Raw genomic sequence first — 5,420 nt, forward strand, 5'->3', positions numbered from 1 at the left:
TTGGTGCCCAATGTGGGGCACGGACCCACAACCCTGAGATTAAGAGTCTCATGCTCTACTCAGCGTAGGGGTTGGCGCTGGCTGCGGTCCGGACCGTCACGGGCTGACGCCGAGTACGCCCAGCCTGCCCTCAGCATGGCACCTGGGCCTTGGTGCACCACTGCGGCCCAGGGGGAGGGTCGGTCTGGCGGACCAGCATTAAACTGAAAAGATGTCACTGTATGATGACCTGGGAGTGGAGGCCAGTGACTCAAAAAACTTCCAACTTCTACAGTCTCAGCTTCAGGTGAAGAAGGCAGCTCTCACTCAAGCAAAGAGCCAGAGAACAAAACAAAGTACAGTCCTTACCCCAGTAATCGACCTAAAGCGAGGTGGCTCGTCAGATGACCGGCAGATTCATGTAGCAGCTGGCCTAAAGGATCCCGTACCCAGTGGATTTTCTGCAGAAGTTTTGATTCCCTTAGCTGATGACTATGATCCTATGTCTCCTAATGATTGTGAGAAAGTAGTGAAGCGCCAAAGACAAGAACGGCAGAGACAGCGGGAGCTGGAAAGACAAAAATAAATAGAAGAGAGAGAAAAGAGGCGTAAAGACAGACATGAAGCCAGTGGGTTTTCAAGGCGACCAGATCCTGATGAAGATGAAGATTATGCGCGAGAAAGGAGAAAAAGTATGGGTGGAGCTGCCATCGCACCACCCACTTCTCTTGTAGAGAAAGGCAAAGAGTTACCCCGAGAATTTCCTTATGAAGAGGATTCAAGACCTCGCTCACAGTCTTCTAAAGCTGCCATTCCTCCTCCTGTGTGTGAGGAACAAGACAGACCCAGATCTCCAACGGGCCCTGGCAACTCCTTCCTCGCCAACATGGGTGGCACAGTAGCACACAAAATCATGCAGAAGTACGGCTTTCGGGAAGGCCGAGGTCTTGGTAAACATGAGCGAGCTGAGCACGGCGTTGTCAGTGGAGAAGACGAGCAAGCGAGGAGGCAAGATCATTGTGGGCGAAGTCACAGAGAAAGATGCAACCAGGAAGTCAGGTTCAAATCCATTAACTGAAATACTTAAACGTCCTACGAAAGTGGTCCTACTAAGGAACATGGTTGGTGCAGGAGAGGTAGATGAAGACTTGGAAGTTGAAACCAAGGAAGAGTGTGAAAAATGTGGCAAAGTTGGAAAATGTGTGATATTTGAAATTCCTGGTGCCCCGGATGATGCAGTACGAATATTTTTAGAATTTGAGAGGGTTGAATCAGCAATTAAAGCTGTCATTGATCTGAATGGGACGGGTGGTAAAAGCATGTTTCTACACTTTGGATAAATTCAGGGTGTTGGATTTGGCGGAACAAGTTTGATTTTACGAACTAGCGCATGGGCTACAAGCTGCAAGCAAAAGAAAAAGGCGACAGCCAGTCTGCATGGCTGTTGGGTACAGAGACTCTTGGAAGGACTAAGATATATGTTCATTAATCCCTTTATTTTGTTTTTTTAGTATAGTATAAAAATCCTTTAAAAAAAAAAAGTCTCATGCTCTACCATTGAAAGCTGTTTACTACTTGGAATCAGGGAAGTGCCGCAGGGCTTTGTGGGCTGCCGCTGGCGGCGATGCAGCACCCAGGGCCCAGCGAAGGCGCTGAGATGTCGGGACGGACGCGCAGCTGGCGGTCACCATGGGCTTCAAAGTCTCATGCTCTACCATTGAAAGCTGTTTACTACTTGGAATCAGGGAAGTGCCGCGGGGCTTTGTGGGCTGCCACTGGCGGCGATGCAGCAACTGTCGGGACCGGACGCGCAGCTGGCGGTCACCATGGGCTTCACGGGGTTCGGGGGAAAAGCTCGTACATTTGATTTGGAAGCAATGTTTGAACAGACTCGAACAACAGCTATGGAAAGAAGTCGGAAAACACTGGAGGCAAGAGAAAAAGAGGAAGATATGAACAGAGAGAAAGAATTAAGAAGGCGAAATGAAGATATTGAACCTACATCTTCATGCTCAAATGTGGTCAGAGATTGCTCTCAATCATCTTCCAGTGATACAGGCAGTAGTGGAAGTGAAGAGAGTTCTGATTCCTCTGATGAGTTGATTGGCCCTCCTTTACCCGCGACCATGGCAGAAGAACCTGTTGATCGTATGGAGCAAGATATTGGTCGTTTACCTCCACCTCTTCACAAGGAAGAGGTAGGTGGTGGTGATGATGATGATGATGATGATGGTGGTGATTCAGAAGAGGAAAATCCTGTTCAAAAGATCCCTGATTCTCATGAAATAACGCTAAAGCATGGCACGAAAACAGTTTCTGCTTTGGGTCTGGACCCCTCAGGTACCCGCTTGGTGACAGGAGGATATGACTATGATGTTAAGTTTTGGGATTTTGCTGGAATGGACGCTTCTTTTAAGGCATTTCGATCCCTTCAACCCTGTGAATGCCATCAGATCACGTCATTGCACTATAGTAACACAGGAGACATGATTCTTGTATCCGGAAGCTCTCAAGCCAAAGTGATGGACAGATGGCTTTGAAGTAATGGAATGACCAGTATATTGTAGACATGGCCAACACCAAGGGTCACACAGCAATGCTTCATACTGGCTCATGGCATCCCAAAATAAAGGGAGAATTTATGACTTGCTCAAATGATGCGACTGTGAGGACATGGAAGTTGAAAATCAAAAGAAACAAAAAAGTGTGTTTAACCACAGACGATGTAGGGTAAAAAAAGTGATTCCCACCACGTGCACATACAGTAAAGATGGAAACCTCATAGCAGCTGCCTGCCAGAACGGAAGCATACAGATCTGGGACCGGAACCAGATGGTTCGTCCTAAATTCCACTACAAACAGGCTCATGACCCAGGTACAGACACTTCTTGTGTGGCAAAAGTCTATTATGACCCCAACAAGAGTCAGAGGAGAGCAAAACTACGTGTGGGCAAAACCCAGCGGAAGACGAAGCAAGCCGAGACGCTGACCCAGGACTACATCCTCACCCCGCACGCCTTGCCGCTGTTCCGTGAGCCCCGCCAGCGGAGCACCAGGAGGCAGCTGGAGAAGGACAGACTGGACCCCCTGAAGTCGCACAAGCCCGAGCCTCCGGTGGCGGGCCCAGGTCGTGGCGGCCGGGTGGGAACCCACGGCGGCACCCTGTCCTCATACATCGTGAAGAACACTGCTTTGGATAGGACCGACGACAGCAACCCCCGGGAGGCCATCCTGCGCCACGCCAAGGCGGTGGAGGACAGCCCGTACTGGGTTTCTCGGGCCTATTCCAAGACTCAGCCCAAAGCCACGTTCGCACAAGTTGAATCTGATGGTGAGGAAGCAAAGAATGAGCCAGAATGGAAAACACATAAAATCTGAAGAATCTCATATGAGAGCTATTTGCATGATGGGGAGCATATTGAACAGGTTGTTTTTCATGCAATGAAAAATACATTAAAAAAAAAAGAAAGCCAGAGAACAAGAAGCCCCATCACCTGTCCTCGGCCACCACCTGTGTTTAGTTAAGATGAGCTCGGACTGGAGGAAGATGGCCTTAACCCAGCCATGGGCAAACTACGGCCCAGATCCGGCCCGTTTGAAATGAATAAAACTAAAAAAAAAAAAAAAAGACCGTGCCCTTTTATGTAATGATGTTTACTTTGAGTTATATTAGTTCACACAAACACTCCATCCATGCTTTTGTTCCAGCCCTCCGGTCCAGTTTAAGAACCCATTGAGGCCCTCGAGTCAAAAAGTTTGCCCACCCCTGGCTTAGACACTCAGGGTCTCAGGCAGCAGGGAGAGGCAGGCGTATGTGTCCATTTCACAGTTCATGGGAGGCGTGTTTTTTTAACAATGAAAGTTTTAATTTTTTAAATTCAGTGAGGTAACTGGCTAACAACAAAGTCTACTTTCCTTCTATTACCATACATTTGACCCCCTTTACCCAACCACCCTCTCTCTTCTACTCCCTTCCCCTCTGGTACTCACAATTTTGTCATCTGTATTTAGGAATCTGTTTTGTTCATTTGTTATCTGCAACAACATGGGTGGGTCCGGAGCTGTTATGCTAAACGGAATAAATCAGGTGGAAAAAGACAAAAACCACCCAATTTCACTCACTGGAGCTCTTTGTGCAAAATGAAAAGAGGGGCAGAGGGTGGCAGTGACTGGGCCAGACCCTTGCCGCTCGGTGGGGAAAGCCGGGGAGGGGGGCAGCACAGAACACGGGCAGGGGGCCAAGTCTGAGGCCAAGTCTGCAGGTGACAGCAGTTAACTCACACTGACCCGAGAGGGATCAGATAGCGCAGACTTAGCTGATGATGACTTGATGGTTTAAACCAACAGGTCAGAAACTTAAGGATGTGTTTCCCTGGAACTGTTCAAACTAGCCAAAGGCTATGCAGGGTAGCGTTCTCCTCCTGGAGGTCCAGCCCCTGGAGACAACCTTGAGTGGGAACGGAACTCAGGCGCAGGGTCTACAGCTTGCAGGGAGCTGAAGACCCTCACAGCACTGGTTACACCTGCCACACAGTCTCCTCTTTGCAGAGCACAGCGCCCCCTCGTGGGACCTTGTTAAATACCATGTGTTTCCAATTGAGCAGCCCAAGGAGCCGGGGGTTGGAGATAGCTCACTTGTTCTCACATTAGAAGAAATTACACATCAGAGGTTAACGCTTTTGTATAGGTTCATTTTTTTTATATACTTTTATTGATTTGAGAGGAAGGGAGAGGGAGAAATAAAAACATCAATGAGAGAGAATCATTGATTGCTTGCTTCCTGCATGCCCCAAACTGGGGATCAAGCCCCCAACCCAGGCATATGCCTTAACTGGGAATCTGAATCGTGACCTCCGGGTTCATAGGTCAACACTCAACCATGGAGCCACGTCAGCTGGGCTTTTTGTATAGGTTTATACAGTCGGGCCAGGGTTGTGTTTTATTAATCCTCTGCATGGAGGACAAAAGCAATAGAGAGCTCTTGGGGTGATAGCCCAGTACTAAATAGTCTGTCCCCCTTCTAGTAGGAAAGCCCAAAGCCCCACCACAGCTTTTCAGGATCAGCAGGCAGTACCTGGAGCTAAGTTAGCCCCACGCGACTTCACACCACCACCCTCCATACCTGAGTGGGCTAGGAGTGGAACCTTGATCCAACCTGGGACAGTTTCTGGGAGAGGAAGTGAGGGGGCACTCCTGGTGAAAGCTGGAGGTGATGGGGATGAGGTGAGTGTAAGGAAGTAGAGGTGGAGGGGATCTATTCCAGGGACACTTTGCAGGTGGTCCTTGAGTGTGGCTTATCTAAGCTTGTTTAAAAACTCCAGGGAAGGACCCAGGAGAGAGACGAAGATTCCTAGAGGGGGAAGGGCCCTGTCCTTCCAGGACATGGACTAGTTCAGACGGGAGCTGCCCAAGGGAGCAGCTCACCAGCCATGGCCATGCTT

General features: G+C 49.1%; 2 pseudogenes; both read left to right on the forward strand.

Moving 5' to 3' along the window:
- Positions 1-63: 63 nt before the first annotated feature.
- LOC102766354 lies at positions 64-1,444 on the forward strand (annotated as a pseudogene).
- A 319-nt stretch (positions 1,445-1,763) lies between these two features.
- LOC102771258 lies at positions 1,764-3,357 on the forward strand (annotated as a pseudogene).
- The last annotated feature ends 2,063 nt before the right edge of the window (positions 3,358-5,420 follow it).

This window comes from Myotis davidii, unplaced genomic scaffold (assembly GCF_000327345.1).
Source record: "Myotis davidii unplaced genomic scaffold, ASM32734v1 scaffold960, whole genome shotgun sequence".
In the NCBI taxonomy this organism is placed as follows: Eukaryota; Metazoa; Chordata; class Mammalia; order Chiroptera; family Vespertilionidae; genus Myotis; species Myotis davidii.